At 43.0% G+C, this 15,670-nt stretch overlaps 1 protein-coding gene across 2 annotated transcripts in view; it reads left to right on the plus strand.

Annotated features, from left to right (window-relative positions):
• Positions 1–15,670, plus strand: part of LOC140483353 (N(4)-(Beta-N-acetylglucosaminyl)-L-asparaginase) — a 52,017-nt gene that overhangs the window by 6,926 nt on the left and 29,421 nt on the right. The window lies entirely within an intron of this gene.

Genomic DNA, 15,670 nt, shown 5'->3' on the forward strand with positions numbered 1-15,670 from the left:
TTTCTTCAGCTAGACAGGGGTTAATCCGTGGAACTCATTGTCAAAGAAGGCTGTGGAAGCCAAGTCATTGAGTGTATTTGAGACCGAGAGAAGTTACCACGGTGTTAAAGTTCAGATTTGAGAAGGTCCACGGAATCCCGAATGCACTCTACCTGTAAGTCCCTCTTGGTTCATCCTGGAGATCGTAGTCTTTGGTCGTCTGGAGTAAAAAACATCTTGCAGACAATTTAGTATAATTTTAGTCATCCCCTTTATTTACCAATAGCATCACTGTTACAACATAACACCGATACCTTTAAGACAGGTTAGCTAAGGTTCTAAAATCTTCGGAGAGTAGGGTACCAGCTCTTCTTTTAAGAATCCTTGCAGGCTACTCTCTCCTTCTGTCGCACAGGTTTCCTTTCCAAAAGTTTACAAAAACACTGCATGTTCTTAATTAGACAGGTAACAGTGGAAATTCATAAGGAAGATGAGTTAATTGACAGGTCTGTGTACACTTAACTGATCACTCCTACAGGTCCTGAGCCATCCAGCAGCTGGAAAAAACAAATCCAGCCAAGTCAGGTGCTTATTGGCAAGATAAGTTCGTGTCATTAGAGAAGTGCCAGTCTAAACTAAGTCGGAGACGTCATAAGGTAACCTTGCACAGCTCGCATATCAGATGCCATTGTTTTACAAAATGGCTTCTTAGCAAGGAGGACAAACTCTGACCATAAAATGGCTTCCTGACAGATTGTGTCGAATCTCTTCAATGTTAGGTTTAGAGTAATTTTTAAACTATGAGCAGACTCCTGCTTTTTATCTTAAGCACAGAATCATTCAAAAGTCACTGGAGTCAGACAAAGTCCCGGATGATTGGAAGACCGCTGTTGTAACCCCATTGTTCAAGAAAGCATCAAGACAAAAGTTGGAAAATTATAGGCCAATTAGCCTACCCTCGGTTGTTGATAAAATTCTAGAATCCATCGTTAAGGATGAGGTTTCTAAATTCTTGGAAGAGCAGGGTTGGATTAGAATAAGTCAACATGGATTTAGGAAGGGGAGTCATGCCTGACAAACCTGTTAGAATTCTTTGAAGAGGTGACAAGTAGGTTAGACCAGGGAAACCCAGTGGATGTGGTCTATCTAGACTTCCAAAAGGCCTTTGATAAGGTGCCACACAGGACGCTGCTGAGCAAGGTCAGGGCCCATGGTGTTCAAGGTAAGCTACTGGGATGGATTGAAGATTGGCTGTCTGACAGCAGGCAGAGAGTTGGGATAAGAGGTTTTTTTTCGGAATGGCAGCTAGTGACCAGCGGTGTACCGCAGGGTTCAGTGTTGGGGCCGCAGCTGTTCATGTTATATATTAATGATCTGGATGAAGGGACTGGGGGCATTCTAGCGAAGTTTGCCGATGATCTGAAGATAGGTGGACAGGCAGGTAGTACTGAGGAAGTGGGGAGGCTGCAGAAGGATCTAGACAGTTTGGGAGAGTTGTCCAGGAAATGGCTGATGAAGTTCAATGTGAGCAAATGCGAGGTCTTGCACTTTGGAAAAAAGAAAACAAGCATGGACTACTTTCTAAACGGTGAGAAAATTCATAAAGCCAAAGTACAGAGGGATCTAGGAGTGCTAGTCGAGGATTCTCTAAAGGTAAACATGCAGATTGAATCCGTGATTAAGGAAGCGAATGCAATGTTGTCAATGATCTCAAGAGAGTTGGAATATAACAGCACCGTTATGCTACTGAGACTTTATAAAGCTCGGGTTAGGCCCCATTTGGAGTACTGTGTCCAGTTTTGGTCCCAACACCTCAGGAAGGACATACTGGCACTGGAACGTGTCCAGCGGAGATTCACACGGATGATCCCTGGAATGGTAGGTCTAACATATGAGGAACGCCTGAGGATCCTGGGATTGTATTCATTGGAGTTTAGAAGATTAAGGGGAGATCTAATAGAAACTTACAAGATAATACATGGCTTGGAGAGGGTGGACGCTAAGAAATTGTTTCCGTTAGGCGAGGAGACTAGGACCCGGGGGCACAGTCTTAAAATTAGAGGGGGTAAATTCAGAACAGAAATACAGAGACATTTCTTCAGCCAGAGAGTGGTGGGCCTGTGGAATTCATTGCCACGGTGTGCAGTGGAGGCTGGGACGCTAAATGTCTTCAAGGCAGAGATTGATAAATTCTTGATGTCACAAGGAATTAAGGGCTACGGGGAGAATGCGGGTAAGTGGAGTTGAAATGCCCATCAGCCGTGATTAAATGGCGGAGTGGACTCGATGGGCCGAATGGCCTTACTTCCACTCTGTCTTATTCTGTACCTGAGGCTGAAACGTTACAATAGGATTGTATTATAAATGATTCATTTTAGTCTTGAATTAAACATGCTTTCATTTCACAGTTGTGATTCAAATTCAAATAAGACAAGATCTGACTGTTTAGAATTGATAGTGGGGCAGTCATGGTCTCTAAGAACAGAAGTAAGTTAAAGCTTCATCAATATTACCTTTTACAGAGTTTGTATTTCATAACCAGTAATGGCTACTCAAAATCATCAGAATGTCTCTGTCTGTCTCCACCTCTCTCTCAGTTTCCCTCTCTCACCCCCCCCCCCCCCCAAGAAACAGCCATGAATGTGATATTCTGCATATCCTGGGTTCCCCTTTTTGTGGCCTGATGCCTCCCTGCCTGTCTTGTTTATTTCCTACTTTGTAGCAAATCTGTTCTATAATTCAGTGTTACATTTAGTCTAAATGTTTAAGGACAAGTTTAAGGCTCAATGGGGATCAAGTTTTAGGGGGAGAAAAATATATCAGCTTATGCTCAAGGGTGGCCAACCACACATTGCAGAAACTCTGAAGGAAAATGAGCAGAAAGAGAAGTAAATCTGTTCTACTTGCCAAACTTAGCCTAAATGTGGCTCCATACCCACCATATTGTGGTCTGTTTTGAACTGGTTTCCAACATGTCCGAGAAAGCCACTGCATTGTGTTGAAAAAGACAGTTCATCACAAACACTTAAAGGACACTTGGGATGAGCAGTAATGCTGACCCAACCCACGTTGCATGACTGAATAAAAAACACTTGTTCCTGTAGGTGGCAGTGGTCAGCTAGTTTTGTGAGTAATTCTAAGAATGTTTCCTGAGCTGTGACCCCCAAAATTCAGCAGGAAAACAGGTTCATTCATCTGCTGGATCTCACATTTCAAATCTCTGCCTTGCCCAGTCTTCCAGAGGTTGCAGTGATGTCAATCTACCTTCCAAATAACACTACATAAGAACATTATAATGAATTTGTTTTTTTCTTGTTCGCTTATATGAAGGATTCCACAGAATTAGTTTGCTGAAAAGTGTTTGTCATAATTTAGTGTGGGTCGGGAGCCACATCAAGGTCAGACTGGGTAATGACAGCAGATTTCCTCCCAAAAAATGATGAATCAACATTTGTCACAAAATGGGTGAATGATGAGTACTGATAGAAGTTAGTATATAAACCCATATCAATTATGAAGTTTGAGCAGGAATGGGCTAGTTGGCTCCTCCAGCCTGTTCTGCCACTCAAAAATCATGGCTGATCCAATTCATCTACAACACCCCTACTCCTGTAAGCTTTCACTCTTTGCTTTTCAAGATTCCATCCACCTCACTTTAAAAGTATTCAAAAACTGTGCTTCAACTGCTTTTTACGGGAGAGTTCCAAAGACACTCAACTCCCCGGGAGGAAAGAAATTCTCCTTATCTCTGTATTATGTGCATGACCCCCTTATGTCAGTGAGCCCTAGTTCTAGCTTCTTCCACAAGAGGAAGTATCTTCCCCACGTCCACCCCCTCAAGGCTCCTAAAGATCTTGTACATTTCAGTTCAATCACCTCTGACTTCTCTAAACTCCAATGGATATGGGCCTAGCCCCTCCAACCGATTGTCATAAGACAACTGCCCGTTCTGTGTGTTCATCTGGTAAACCTTATCTGAAACTCTTCTCTTGTGTTTACTTTTTGGTTTAATGTGACCAGTACTGTGCACAGTACCCAAAACGTGAGAAATGACTGGTTCGAAAGAGTGAAATGTGAGGTAAACATCAGAAATAGAAATGGTAAGAGGTTCCTTGTGGGAATAGTTTAGAGGCACTCGAACAGTAGTTATGCAGTAGGGTGGACTATATGGGTACAGATAAATAGAGAGGTAAGAAACATCCTACAGGAATCGTGGATAACTTTGATCTATAAGTCGATTCACTGAATGAAATTGTCCAAGCAAAACTGGAAAATGAGTTTGTGTGTTCAAGACAGTTTCTGAAAGCAGTATATTCGAAATCCACCCAGGGAGCAGGCTGTCCTTCACCTTATTACAAGCAGTGAGACAGGATCGTGCTATAAAAGCTGCCAGGTGACAGCAATCATGACGTTATAGAATTTCACATGCCATTTGAAAGGAAGAAGCCTGCATCTCTGACTGGTCTTACAAGCCTGAATAAATATCTCTACAGGATATGAAGGCAGAGCTAACTTAATTGAACTGGGAAACTAGGTTAAAAAGCTAGGACAGTAGAGTTGCAATGGCAGATTCTAAGGAGCTATTTAATAACTGTCAAAAATGATTAATCCTTGTGAGAAATAAAGACTCTTTGTTTGAGAAAGTTGTTCATCCAAAGCTGAATAATGAAGCTAAGAATAGTCATACAGTCTCAGAGATGTACAGCAAGGAAACAGGCCCTTCGGTCCAACTTATCCATGCTAACTAGATATCTGAAATTAATCTAGGCCAATTTGCCAACACTTGGCCCTTACCCCTCAACCCTCTAAACCTTTCTTATTCATGTACCAATCCAGATGTCTTTTAAATGTTGTACTTGTACCAACCTCTACCACTTCCTCTGGCAGCTCATTCCATGCACACAACACCCTCGGTGTGAAAAAGTTGCCCCTTGGGAACTCTTTAAATCTTTCCCCTCTCACTTTAAACTTCCGACTTCCCCTACCCCGGGGAAAAGACTTTATCTGTTTACCTTATCCATGCCCTCCATGATTGTATATGATTTGGAGATGCTGGTGTTGGATTGGGGTGTACAAAGTTAAAAATCACACAACACCAGGTTATAGTCCAACAGGTTTATTTGGAAGCACTAGCTTTCAGAGTGCTGCTCAGTCATTTTATCAACCTCAATAAAGTCACCCCCTCGGCCTCTGACTTTTCAGGTAAATAGTCCCAGGCTATTCAGCCTCTCCCTTTAGCTGAAACCATGGCAAAAATCCTTGTAAATCTTTTCTGAACAATTTCAGGTTTCACAACATCCTTTCTATAGCAAGGAGACCAGAATTGAATGCAGTATTCCAAAAGTGTCCTAACCTATGTCCTGTACAGCCACAATATGATCCCTCCACTCGTATACTTAATGCACTGACCAATAACAGCAAGCATACCAAAGTTATCTATCATATAACACCAGGTGATAGTCGAACAGGTTTATTAGGAAGCACTAGCTTTTGGAGCACTGCTCCTTCATCAGGTGGTTGTGGAGTATAAGATCGTAAGATGCAGAATTTATCGCAAAAGTTTACAGTGTGATGTAATTGTAATTATGTATTGAAAAACACCTGGATTGTTTAAGTCTCATCTTTTAGAATGACCATGGTGGTTTCAGTTCTGTCATATGTAAATTGCAGAACTTTTTAAAATTACATTCTCAAGTTAACTTTAGCAATAGGTGCCATGCTGGCCCAGATAATGCATTGAAGGTGTGAGGTGCCGTGTGTGAAACTGTCTGTGCCCCAACATTCAGACTGATTCTAATCTTGAAAAAATGATTTACAGAATCTTACATGGATTCATGCAGTTTTTGAGCAAAATGAAAAGTAATTCTGCAAGTACAAATTCACCCCACAAACTTGTGGGTGTGTATGTTGGGGGGTGGTTATGAGTGTCTGTGAATGCGTGCGTGCGCATGCGAGTGTAAAGGAGTATAAGTCTGTGAGCGGGTGTGTGTGTGAATGCATAAGAGAGGGTCTGAATGAGTATGGGTCTGTAGGAGTGTGTGTGTGTCGTGCAGTGGGGTCACCTGTCGTGTGACTTGAAGCCATCCCCTTGGGTACCAAACTTGGCTATTAGCCTCTGCTCAGCCACTTTACATTGGTGCCTGTCAAGAAGTCCACCTTGGAGGATGGTCACCCGTAGGTCGAGTGTCCTGGACCGCTGAAATACTCTTCAACTGGGAGGGAACACTTCTGTCTGTTGATTGTTGTGCAATGTCCATTCATCTGTTGCCATAGCCTCTGCTTGGTCTCACCAATGTACCATGCCTCAGGGCATCCTTGCCTACAGCGTATGAGATAGACAATGTTGGCTGAGTCGCATGAGTACCTGCCACATACATGGTTGGTGTGCCCACTTGTATTGGTGGTATCTGTGTCGACACTCTGACATGTCTTGAGGGGTCTTCCGTGACAGGGTTGTATGGTGTTGTCCTGAAAGCTGGGCAGTTTGCTGCGAACAATGATCTGTTTGAGATTTGGTGGTTGTTTAAAGGTGAGAAGTGGAGGTGTGGGGAAGGTCTTGGCAAGGTGCTCACCCTCATTGATAATGTGTTGCAGTCTGCGAAGAACATGGCAGAGTTTTTCGGCTCTTGGGAAGTACTGAACAAGGAAGGGTACCCTGTCGGTTGCAGCTAGTGTCTGTCTCTTGAGGTCATTATGGTTTCTCGCTGTTGCACATTGGAACCGGTGGCTGATGAGTTGAGCCGCATACCACGTTTTTATGAGGGTGTCCTTGAGTACTTCCAGGTGCCAATCGTGTTCCTCTTCATTGAAACAGATCCTGTGCGTGTGTAGGGCTGGTCCATAGGGGATGGCTGTTTTAATATATTTCAGGTGGAAGCTGGAGAAGTGCAGCATTGTGAGGTTATCCATGGGTTTGTGGTAGAGTGAGGTGCTCAGCATACCAAATGCCGCTTTCACTATCCTATCTACCTGTGACTCTACTTTCAAGGAATTATTCACTAAGATCTTTGTTCAGCGACACTCCCCAGGACTTGACCATTGAACGTTTCAGTCCTGCCCTGATTTGTGTTTCCAAAATGCAGCACCTCACATTAATCTAAATTAAACTCCATTTGCCACTCCTCGGCCCATTGGCCCATCTGATCAAGGTCCCATTGTACTCTGAGGTGACCTTCGCTGTCCATCAGCCTCCAATTTTGGTGTCATCTGCAAATGTAGTAACCATACCTCTGATACTCATATCCAAATCATATTATATAAATGAAAAGCAGTGGAGTCATCACCGATCCTTGTGGCACACTACTGACCACAGGCCTCCAGTCTGACCACAGCCCTCCATCACCACTGTCTGTCTTCTACCTTGGACCAGTTCTGTACCCAAATGGCTAGTTCTCCCTGTATTCCATGAGATCTAATCTTGCTAACTTGTCTATGATGAGAAACCTTGTCAAACACTGTACTGATGTCCATACAGATCATGTCAACCGGTCTGCCCTCATCAATCCTCTTTGTTAGAGAGGTGGTTGAGAGGTGACTTCATTGAGACATACAAGATGATCAGAGGATTAAATCGGGTGGACAGTGAGAGCCTTTTTCCTCAGATGGTGATCGCTAGTATGAGGGGACATAGCTTTAAATTGGGGTGTGATAGATATAGGATAGATATCAGAGGTAGTTTCTTTACTCAGAGTTGTCGAGGCATGGAACGCACTGCCTGCAACAGTTATAGACTCGCCAACTTTACAGGCATTTAAATGGTCATTGGATAGGCACATAGACAAGAATGGAATAGTGTAGGTTAGATGGGCTGCAGATTGGTTCCAAGGGCGGTGCAACATCGAGGGCCGAAGGGCCTATACTGCACTGTTATGTTCTATGCTATTTCAAAAAAACTCCAATTTGTGAGACATGCTTTCCCATGCACAAAGCCGTGCTGACTATTCCGAATCATGATTTGGAGACACCGGTGTTGGACTGAGGTGTGCTAAGTTAAAAATCACACAACACTAGGTTATAGTCCAACAGGTTTATTTGGAAGCACTTGCTTTCAGAGCACTGCTCCTTCATCGGGTGGTTGTGGATAAGGAGCAGTGCTCTGAAAGCATGTGCTTCCAAATAAACCTGTTGGACTATAACCTGGTGTTGTGCAATTTTTAACTTTATATCCCTAATCAGTCCTTGCTTTTCCAAATATATGTAAATCTGTCCCTCAGGATTCCTTCCAACAATTTGCCCCATACCGATGTCAGGCTCACTGGTCTATAGTTCCTTGGTTTTTCCTGACCACCTTTCTTAAGTACTGGCACGACATTAGCCAACTTCCAGTCTTCTGGTACCTCACCTGTGACTATCGATGATACAAATATCTCAGCAAGGGGCCCAGCATCTCTTCCCTATCGTCTGAGTTCTAGGATACACCTGAGCAGGTCCTGTGAAGTTATTCATCTCTATGCATTTTAAACCGTCCATCACCACTTCCACTGTAATATGAATATTTTTCAAGACATCACTATTTATTTCCCCATATTCTATATCTTCCATATCCTTCTTCACAATAAATACAAGAAGCTTTCTTGGCCTCTTCATGGGGATGCACTGGTTAAAAAGGCCCAACAACGTCGTCTCTTCCTCAGACAGTTGAGAAAATTTGGCGTAGTGGCGAATACCCTTGCCAACATTTATAGGTGTACCATTGAGAGCATTCTGTCTGGATGTATCACTACCTGGTACGGCAACTGTACCATTCAAGATTGGAGATGGTAACAGAGAGTGGTGAACTCGGCCCAGACAATCACAAAGGTCAACCTCCCATCTATAGAATCCATCTACCAGGCCCGCTGTCAAGGAAAGGCTGCCAGCATTCTCAAAGATCCATCCCACCCTGGCAATGTTCTTCTACAACCTCTTCATCGGGGAGAAGGTACAGAAGCCTGAACACATGCACCATGTGGTTTTGCAACAGTTTCTGCCCTACTGTTGTTAGGATACTGAACGGACTCGCAAATCTTACCATTTGCCTGTACCTCTGTTTTTGTTTTTGCTGCTGTTTACCTATTATTTACTTATCTATACTACTTAACTCTGTGAGCTGCCTGTATTGCTCGCAAGACAAAGCTTTTCACTGTGCCTCAGTACACGGGACAATCAATTCAATTCAACACTGATGCAAAATAATCATTTAGTAACTTCTCCATCTCCTGGAGTTCCATGCATAGGCTGCCTTGCTGACGTTTGAGGGGTCTATCCTCTCCCTCGTTACCCTTTTGTCCTCAATGTATTTGCAGAATCCCTTTGGATGCTCCTTAACCTTATCTGCCAAATCTATCTCCTGTCTCCTTTTTGCCCTCCTGATTTCCCTCTTTAGCATACCCCGACTGCCTTTATACTCTTCTTGGGATTCACTTGATCTCTGCTGTCTATACATGACATGTTCGTTCTTGATTTTTGAGACAAAAATCTAGTTATCCAGCATTCTCTACACCTACCAGCCTTGCCCTTCACACTAACAGGAACATACTATCTCTGAACTCTCATTAGCTAATTTTTGAAGGCTTCCCACTTTTCAGCTGATGTCTGCCCATCATCAACTTTTGAATACCGTCAAAATTGGCCTTCCTCCAATTTGGAACATCAACTTTTTATCCGGTCTATCCTTTTCCATCACTATTTTAAAACTAACAGAATTATGGTCACTAGTCCAAAGTTCTCCACTGATAGCTCAGTCACCTGCTCTGCCTTATTTCCCAAGAGTAGGTCAAGGTTTGCACCTACTCTAGTAGGTATAGCCAGGCAGTGAATCAGGAAATTTTTTGTACACCCTTAACAAATTCCTCTCTATCCAAGCCCCTAACACTATGGCAGCCCCAATCTATATTTGGAAATTAAAATCCGCCAACCATAACCACTGTATTATTCTTGCAGATAACTGAGATCTCCTTACAAATTTTTTTGTCAATTTCCTCCTGACTACTGGGGAGGTTGAAAGTACAATTCCAATAAGGTGATCATTCACTTGTTATTTCTCAGTTCCATCCAGATACCTTCCCTGGATGTATTCCCAGGAATATCCTGCCTAAGTACAGCCACAATGTTATCCTTATCAAAAGCGCCACTCCCCCTCCTCTTGTGCCCTCCCCTCCCAGCTTTCGATCCTTCGTATAGCATTTATACCCTACAGCATTAAGCTGCCAGTCCTGTCCATCACTAAGCCACATCTCTCTAATTGTTATGATATTCCAGTTCCATGTTCCCAACTGTGCCCTGAGTTCATCTGCCTTAGCCGTCAGGCCTCTAGCATTGAAGTAAATGCAGTTTAATTTATCTGTCTGATCTCACTCTCTGCTTTATTTCTGCCCGCACTGACTATTTGACTTGATCTTTTTCCCGGCTGTACCAATCTCAGACTGATATTTCCTCACTGTCTCCCTAGTTCCCAACCAGTGCCTCCACCCTCCCCAAACTAGTTCAAATCTTCCCGTTCTGTGAGCTCTCCCACACAGGTTTCTCCAAGGATATCTGTGAATTTCTCTGTTCATCATTTTTCTTAGATGAAATCCAATGTCCATACTCACTTAAAATCAAACAGCAGAACAGTTAGCTGTGCAGATTCACTGCTGGGTCAGACAACAGTGCAGGTTTATTTCTGTTTGATTCACTTCCCATGTGGTTACTGCCTTTGCCTGTCTTCCTTTTTAAAGTGTTGTTGTTTTGATTTTTTTTCTTTAAAGTTCCAAAACAGTGCAACAGCTTAGAAAACAGAAATTAATGTTAGTAGAATTCAAGGAAATCACTGCAATGCTGACAACACATCCAAAACAGGAGTAACTGTTAAAGCCACAATTTTTTCCTGCCCTACATCTTGGCTAGTGTTGAATTGAAAGGAAGACTTTACTGTGTTCAGTGGTAGGGCAGAAGATTGGCCAAGTTTTAAGAACCAGCAAAGAATGGTTAAAGTATGAAGAGGGGTTTAGTAGAATATGTGAGTGAGCTGGCTTGTCATGTGAAAGGTGATTTCAATTCTGGTCTCTCTGCTATTGCACAGATGTTAACTTGAAAGGGTTCAGAAAAGATTCACAAGGATGTTGCCAGGGTTGGAGGATTTAAGCTATTGGGGGAGGCTGAACAGGCTGGGGCTGTTTTCCCTGGAGGGTTGGAGGCTGAGGGGTGACCTTATAGAGGTTTATAAAATCATGAGGGATATGGATAGGATAAATAAACATGGTTGATTCCCCTGGAGTAGAAGAGTCCAAAACTAGAGGATAGAAGTTTAAGGTGAGAGAGGAAAGATTTAAAAGGAAGCTGAGGGGCAATGTTTTCACGCAGAGGTGGTGAAGGTAGGTATAATTACAAGATTTAAAAGGCGTCTGGAGGGATCCATGAAAGCAAGGCTTTAAAGGGATATGGTCGAAATGCTGGCAAGTGGGATTGGATCACTCTGGGATATCAGGTTGGCATGGATGAGTTGGAGTGAAGGTTCTGTTTCTGTCTTATATAACACTATGATTTTAAGTATTTAAATAGGACAAGTGGAACAAATGTTAGTGTCAACTCTTTAACAAATAAGTTTGATAAATAGATAATGGTTCACAAGGAAATGGTGGTGTATGGAACAGGTACTTTACACCTGTAAATAGGGACATGAATGACAGGGAGGAAATTAAAACAATTGCTGTCACCAGGGAAAAGATACGATTTGAAATAAAAATGGCACCCCCGAGACAGGGTGACCTGTATCCTCTGGACTATCACTGATCACACAGCGGTATACTGAAGGTTAAAGCCAAGAGTGAGGGGCTAGGTTTGCAGCACTGGTGTCTGAACCCTTTTCTCCTTAAGGATTCCAAATGTGTGGAATACCTTTTAAAGGTGTTTCAGGAATTCTTGACTATCAACTCAGGCATGGCTAGTAGTCAGTCTCTATGCTATGGGAGACTACGAAGGCCTTTGCGGTCGTCACCAACGGGGTGAATTCTGGGAATTTTACAATTGGTCGGGGCAGTCGGCAAGGCCACCCCCTCTCCGTTGGTGATAGAGCTGCTGGCAGACGCCATTCGTCAGAACGTTCACATAACCGCTCCGGAATTGGGATTAGCTACTTCATATTCAGCTAGCTGGAAAGGACAGAAGGAGGAACAGCAGCGTCTACTTGAGTCACAGTTGAAAGCCCCCAAGACAGCACATTTTGACTGGCCTTCGGTGACTAAGCTACAGCAGATCACAGCCCTCAGGGCTGCCTTGAATTCAATACTGACACAAACTGCAAAGAAAGAACTTGCTTTTGTTAGACAAAGGCTGTTTGAATATGGGGATAGGCCAGGGAAGTGTTTAGCGACCTGACTAGGAAAATGTGTGCTCCCCAATCCATTACTGCAATCAGAGACAGCGCTGCAGTCCTTACATATGATGCTAAAAAGATTAATGATGTTTATTGGAGCTTTTTCTCTGAATTCTATCAGTCTGAAGGTTGTGAGGACAGGAGGTTCCTTTGTTAGGAATCTGGACCTCCCAGAGGTAACCTTGGAACAGGCCTCTCTCCTTAATGCCCCCTTAACAGTTCAGGAAATATAGAAGGCAGCTAGACCATTTCAGAGTGGGAGAGCACCTGGCCCTGATGGTCTCCTGGGTGAGTTTTATATGGAGTTTATAGGGATTCTGTCAGGGCAGATGTTGGAGATATACAATCACTCCTATATGCATGAATGCCTACCACCATCCTTGAGAGAAGCTAATATTTCCTTCATTCTTAAGAAGGAGAAGCTTCCTGAGGATCTTGGCACTGACACTGGAAAAGGTGTTGCCCCATATTAAAGAGGACCAGACAGGCTTTATAAGGGGCCCCAGGTCCTCTAATAATATTAGAAGGTTGGTGAATGTGGTCCAAGTTTGTCAGCAACGATCGATTCAAGGGTTGGTGATTTCCTTGGATGCAGAGAAAGCATTTGACTGAGTGGAATGGCTGTATCTTTATGTCTAAGAACAGTTTGGGTTGGGTGGAGTCTTTGCGAGGTGGGTGGAGGTTTTATATCACCACCCTCTGGCCGTGGTCATCACCAACGGGGTGAAGTCTGAGAATTTTATGATTGGTCGGGGCAGTCGGCAAGGCCGCCACCTCTCACTGTTGTTGTTTACGTTGGTGATAGAGCCGCTGGCAGAGGCTATTCGTCAGAACGTCCACATAACTGCTCCGGAAGTGGGATTGAGGGCACACAAGATTACACTGTATGTGGATGATGTCCATCTGTTTTTGTCAAACCCGATGACCTCCATACCTCATCTGATACAATGTATCAATTCATTTGGGGCTATTTTAGGATACAAGATCAACTTTGGAAAAATCAGAGGCTATGCCCGTGGGTAACCTCAAGGATGCGCCAAAGATTGAAGGTGGCCCGAGGTTCCCTTTTAAGTGGTCACGGGTGGGGTTCCGATACCTAGGCATTTTTATTACCCCCAAGTTTGACCTGTTATTTCAGACTAACTTTGCTCAGTTGCTCGACAATATTAGGCGAGATCTCCAGAGATGGGAGGCTCTTCCAATTTCGTGGTTAGGCCGAATATCTCTGATTAAGATGAATGTTCTTCCTCGTTTGCTTTATCCCATGCATATTCTCCCGAAAATGTTTCCCGGGTCAACGCTGCAGAGACTCTTGGGTTAGTTTTGTTCCTTTTGAATGGCATCATGGATGGCCCCTCATCAAACGTATTAAATTGCAGTTGTCTCAAGGAGGGGGAGGAGTTGATTTCCCAGACATCAGGAAGTATCAGTTGAGTTCCCTGCTGTCCTTTATCTGTGATGGGTGGGTAACGATCCAAACTCAATATTGCTGGATATTGAGGTCTCCCAGGCAAAGTGCCCTCTTATTAACCAATTGTTCATGGATAAGATGAGGACAGTGATGGACCACTGCCAGAACCCCATTGTTATTAGTACAGTCAGGGCATGGAGGGTGATGCATCAGAGTGTGGGTTGCTTATCCAAGACTTCACCACTCACCCCCATAGTTGGTATGCCAGGGTTCCGACCAGGGATGATACACTCAGGGTTCAAACTATGGGCAGCGAGTTTGGGAGACTTGTTTGAGGGGGAGGTTATGATGTCTTTCGAGCAACTCCGCTGCAAATATGGGCTGCCAGCAGAGACCTTTTCCATTTCTTTTCAGGTTAGGAATTTCATCCAGAAGAAGACCACGCTTCTCACTAAGCCCGAGACAGAGAGGTTGTTGCTATGTTCCACAAGCATCCTTTCGGTTCGTGCCCTCTATCACCTAGGCCTGGCAGGACACTAACCGGTTTTGAGAGGTCTGGGAGTAAGAGCTAGGAGTGGAGATCTATTCTGAAACATGGGAGAACATATGGGAGAATGTGAGAAAGTGTAGGTACTCTTACCCATTGCTTCTGGACATGCCACAGGCTCCATGTTTATTGGAGCGCTGTGGCGGGAGAGATAGGGAGGGTATTGAGGACTGAAGTCAAAGTCGACCTGATATCTCTCCTCTTAGGTCTACTGAATTTACCATCTTTAGACGGGCATGGGAAGAAACTCTTTAATATTCTTGCACACTGTGCACGGAAGAATATTCTGGTGAATTGGGTGTCTGAGAACCTGCCGGGCTTGCTGGGATGGCAGAAATTAATTTTGGAGCACATTCTCTTGGATTCTTTTTACAAACATGGTGCACCACACAACAGACCATTTTTATTCGATATGGCAGCTCTACTCAGTTATTTGAATATAGCTTTGTCAACTGTCTTAACTAGGACATTTGGTTAACCAGGATGGTTAGGTTTGTCAAGCCCTGGGGCCCTGAAGAGGGGTCTCCTGAGTTAATGAGGGTATATATACAATGGTCACATTCTTTTGTTTGGGAGCTTTGTGCCGGTCATAGCTGTTCTGTATTCTGTGTTTTTTTGTGTGTGTTTTCTTTTGCTTTTTTTTAATCTATTAGTCATTTATTTATTTATTGGTGTTGTTTTGCAGTGTTAGGGTTTGTTTCGTATTATAGGGTAGGTTAGTAGTTTGTAAACAGTAGTGGTATTGTAATTTGTGGGTTTTTTCTCTTTATTATACTGGTTTTTGTTATTGGTTGTATTTTTCAATAAATTTATTTGTTTGGAATTTCAATTTATTTTGCTAATAAGTATATTTGAGTGTGTTTCATGAATTTATTCGAGGTCTATTAGGAATGAATCATTAATAGGTAGGGAGATAAGGATGATAAAAGGTAGATGAAAGGGACCTGTAGATGCTCCACACTTGAATTTCCAAAAGCATTTGATAAGGTTACTTCACAAGACAAGAGTTAATATATTAATATGGATAAATGCTTTGTAAGCTAACAGGAAGCATAAAGTAGAGATAAATCAGTTTTAAGCTTGGAAAAATGGACGTGGAGAGTACCATGAAGATCCTGTTGCTCAATTCTTTTTGCAATCAATATCATTGACTTGGATAAATGGATAAAATGTAAGGTAACTAAATTTGTCAATGTCTCCAATGTGGGTCAAGAAGTATGTTATCAAGAAGAGATAAAGGATGGATAAATTTATATTGACAGGTTAAGTATGTGGGCAAAAGAAAAGGCAGATAAGAGTATAATATGAAAAATGTGGCAGGGAAAAAAGAAAAACAGCAAAAAAAAACAAAACCCGCGGATGCTTTAAATCAGAAACCAAAACAGAAATTGCTGGAGAA

The sequence above is a fragment of the Chiloscyllium punctatum genome, chromosome 11, assembly GCF_047496795.1.
Source record: "Chiloscyllium punctatum isolate Juve2018m chromosome 11, sChiPun1.3, whole genome shotgun sequence".
Taxonomy (NCBI): Eukaryota; Metazoa; Chordata; class Chondrichthyes; order Orectolobiformes; family Hemiscylliidae; genus Chiloscyllium; species Chiloscyllium punctatum.